This window comes from Gobio gobio (assembly GCF_949357685.1).
Source record: "Gobio gobio genome assembly, chromosome: 19".
NCBI lineage: Eukaryota > Metazoa > Chordata > Actinopteri > Cypriniformes > Gobionidae > Gobio > Gobio gobio.
In genome coordinates this window covers 44,948,441-44,953,139 of record NC_137112.1, presented here as the reverse complement: position 1 = coordinate 44,953,139, position 4,699 = coordinate 44,948,441, and positions in this window count along the sequence as shown.

The following is a 4,699-nucleotide window of genomic DNA, read 5'->3' as shown; positions in this document are numbered from 1 at the left end:
GGAAAGAAACGTATAACTGTACCTTTATACACAATTGGTCCTTAGGGTACAATTATACCATTGTTTTCCTCTACTTAGAGTAGGGGTAGGCAAGTTCGGTCCTAGAGAGACGCTGTCCTGCAGAATTTAGCTCCAAGACCCTGAAAGACGTCTATAGAAGCTCTTATTGAGAATTAACAGAGGTTTAGATGATGATTTTATTGAAAATTTTTGTCACCATTATGGTCATCAGTGTTTAATTTAGTTAGACAGTCTGACCACCCAAGTGACGACCTTAAAAGGTACAATTTTGTACTCTTTTTTTTGAGAGTGTGTAAGCAATATCTCAAAGACATTAATAGACTTGAATTTGTGTTAGAAATATGGGTAACACTTTAGAATAATGGTCCACTATGCAGGAAGTAATGCAGGACTAGTACATTAGCACTTCAGCTACTACTACTAACTCATATAGATAAAAGCTTATAGCCGAAATATATAACTCATTAGAAGTTGCTATCGTTTCATTTTATTCTATATTTTTTATATACATTTTATACTTTATTTTATTAAATTATTTTTCATAATTCCTTACAATTTTCTATAATTTTTTACAATTTGCTGTACGTAAGCAATATCTCAAAGACATGAATAACCTTTTGAATTTGTGTATTTACTATAAAAAAATTTGAATGTTTATAAATATGCAACTGATTAGAAGTCGCTATCGTTTCATTTTTATTCCGTTTTATATAAATTCTATACTTTATTTATTTTATTAAAAAATATCTTTAGAGTTCCTTCAGTTTGCTGTACATAAGCAATATCTCAAAGACATTAATAACCTTTTGAATTTGTGTATTTATTTACTATAATTTGTTTAGAATGTTTAGAAATATGTAACTGATTAGAAGTCGCTATTGTTTCATTTTTTATTCTATATTTGTATATCTATATTCTATATCTTATTGTTGATTTTTTTATCCTATATTTTTAAAATGACATTTTTCTATACATTTTTTATAATTTTCTGTATATCATGATTTTAATTTCCACTTCCATAAAGCCTCCATTTTCCGCTTCTCACAGCTCATTATTAGTAATCAAGTAATCAATGTGCAGAAAGTAATATGCTAATGTGACTGTCAACTGCCCTTTAAAAATAAAAATGCCTCCGTGAGTGTGGTAAAAATACACCGCGAGTCACAGATCCAATGCAGAACATCTGTAGCTCTTATCAGCGATGACAGTTTGAGAACATCTAAAACGACATTAATTACATCCCTAACAGCCGAATCAGCAACTGTGATCAATGTGACATTCAAAGTTAAGCCCTCTGCAAAAATCACACACCTCCAGCATCTCACATTATAGGCCAAGCGTGAAGTGTGTAGACGATCATGACAGGTTACCACCCGTTGATCTTATTACGTTGTCTTCAGATCTTTAACGAAAGCGAGAGGACTTTGCTTATTCAGTCAGAAATGAATCATAATCACAAAAGCACAGTCTAGACAGACTGTGTTTCTCTCACTTCTTGAGATCACGGAGAGCAAAAAAACTTATTCAAACTATGTTTCATCTGTGGTTCATACATTCATCAGAAGTTATGGTTTAGAATCAGCCTTGAATTTTCATATTATTTGTGACAGGAAATCTTTATATTTATAGATATTTTCTGTTATAAAAAATACAAACTGGACATAAAAAACAAATAAATTCTGATAAGTTCTAAGTGAAAAGTGCAAAGTTGAAGGCTATTGAATTTATAATAATATTTATATATACTTATATACATTCACTATATTGCCAAAAGTTTTGGAACGCCTCTTTACATGCACATGTACTTTAATGACATCCCATGGAGTTGGCCCCCCCTTTGCAGCTATTCCAGCTTCAACTCTTCTGGGAAGGCTTTCCACAAGGTTTAGGAGTGTGTTTATGGCCATTCTTCTAGAAGCGCGTTTGTGAGGTCAGGCACTGATGTTGGACGAGAAGGCCTGGCTCTCAGTCTCCGCTCTAATTCATCCCAAAGGTGTTAAATCAGGTTGAGGTCAGGACTCTGTGCAGGCCAGTCAAGTTCCTCCACACCAAACTCGCTCATCCATGTCTTTATGGACAGACGCTTTGTGCACTGGTGCAGTCATGTTGGAACAGGAAGGGGCCGTCCCCAAACTGTCCCACAAAGTTGGGAGCATGAAATTGTCCAAAATGTCTTGATCTGCTGAAGCATTAAGAGTTCCTTTCACTGGAACTAAAGGGCCAAGCCTGAAAAACAACCCACACCATAATCATCCCTCCATCAAACTTTACACTTGGCACAATGCAGTCGGCCAAGTACCGTTCTCCTGGCAACCGCCAAACCCAGACTCATCCATGGGATTGCCAGACAGAGAAGCGTGATTGGTCACTCCAGAGAACACGTCTCCACTGCTCTAGAGTCCAGTGGCGGCCTGCTTTACCCCACTGCATCCCACGCTTTGCATTGCACTTGGTGATGTAAGGCTTGGATGAGCTGCTCGGCCATGGAAACCCATTCCATGAAGCTCTACACACTGTTCTTGAGCTCATCTGAAGGCCACATGAAGTTTGGAGGTCTGTAGCTATTGACTCTGCAGAAATTTGGACACTTCTGCGCACTGTGACCCTCAGCATGCGCTGACCCCGCTCTGGGATTTTAAATGGCCTACCACTTCATGGCTGAGTTGCTGTTGTTCCCAATTGCTTCCACTTTGTTATAAAACCACTAACAGTTGACCGTTGAATATTTAGTGGTGAGGAAATTTCACGAATGGACTTATTGGAGAGGTGGCAACCAATCACGGTACCACGCTTGAGTTCTCTGAGCTCCTGAGAGCGACCCATTCTTTCACTAATGTCTGTAGAAGCGTCTGCATGCCTAGTGCTTGATGTTATACACCTGTGGCCATGGAAGTGATTGGAACTCCTGAATTCAATGATTTGGAGGGGTGTCACAATACTTTTGGCAATATAGTTTATGTATGTAAGTATGTATGTATATATATATATATATATATATATATATATATATATAGAGAGAGAGAGAGAGAGAGAGAGAGAGAGAGAGAGAGAGAGAGAGAGAGAGAGAGAGAGAGACAAGACAAGAGAAGACAACTAGGTCAAGATCATGACAACACAATGACTGATTTAACACTTTTCTGAGTAATTCTGGCAAACTGTACCTTTTTTTTGACACTTCCCAAATTTAGGAAAAGTATTAAAGAGACACAAAACAAACCAATATAATCTATCTTTCAAAACCAAAAGGCTGAAGGCTTATTCATACCCGTCTATGATAATAAGATGACGTCTGTGGCTTTATTATGTTTTCTCTTTGATGCATATCAATGCATGTTTTCACTGTATTCAGTTATAAGAGAAACTTCTGTTGTTGAATTGTGGATACTCTCTTTCCGCCTAAGCTTATCTCTCCGAGTTCAGAGATTTTCTCTTATTTAATTTATTTTTATCTCATTGTTTTGCACATTTGCATAGAGTCTTTATTCTGCAAGTCCTTCCAAGCACTTAAGGTTGCTTTTATGAGTAATATACATTGTTGGCTATTTTGTAAATGAATGGTCCACTAGCCTGATTGGATCAAATCAAGGGTGGACCAGCTCCTCATCCACCCTCACCCTCATTTTCGATCTGCTTCATCCTATCTCTTTTTTCATTCTATTAGAGATGGTGAAAGATTGCCTTATCTCCCTCAAAGGCATGGAAAGCTGCCTTGCGTGAAAGTGCCAGGATTCAAAATTCAAAGTAGTGATTAATGTGGCCGTCCTACTCATAGACTGTGAAAATTAGCTCCCGGCTCTATTGAACGTGACACTGCACTCGGGAAGAATCCTTACAAACTGTAAATACGGCGTAGTCATGTGTACTCGTCTGCTAATTTAACTCACACAACTGGGAACTTAATATTCAGAGCATCTGAAGACGTTCAGGCAAGGTGCAAAATTAAAACCCTCTAAGAGTCAAAAGTGAGTGCAACATGACTTTAGCATTGTTGTATTAGTGTAGCATCTACAATACAGCAACTTAATAGCATTTTTTAGCATGACCGCAGGTAAAAAAAACAGTAGCTTCTTCCAGTAATCAAACACACGCTCGCAAACTGTCATCTCTCGTATGTAGCATTGTGAACAAATATTTTTAGTGAATCGGTTCGTTTGGATCATTTTATGTAAATTAACTTGCACAAAAAATGATCAATTATATGGCCAGTTATAAATAAATAAATATGTAAAATCTAAAAATTAAAATCCATACAGTTTCATTTCATAAAATGAAAAATGCTGAAAAGAAATCAAAAAGAAATAGATTTTGTATGAAGGATAGATATTATTTGTATTATATATTAAATGATAATATTCTATTTGTGTGTGTCCTGGTAAACCCTACATTATGGGGACAACAGGATTCTATATTAAATGAGAGATATTATTTGTATTAGATAAAAATTATTTAAAAAATATGTGTATGTATGTGTGTGTGTGTGTGTGTGTGTGTGTGTGCGTGCGCGCGTGTGCGTGTCCTTGTAAACCCTACATTATAGGGACAACATGATTTTATAATAAATGAGAGATATTATTTGTATTAGATAAAAATGATTTAAAAAATATATAAGTGTGTGTGTGTGTGTGTGTGTGTGTGTGTGGGCATGTTTTCGTGAAATATAAGGACACAAATGTGTATA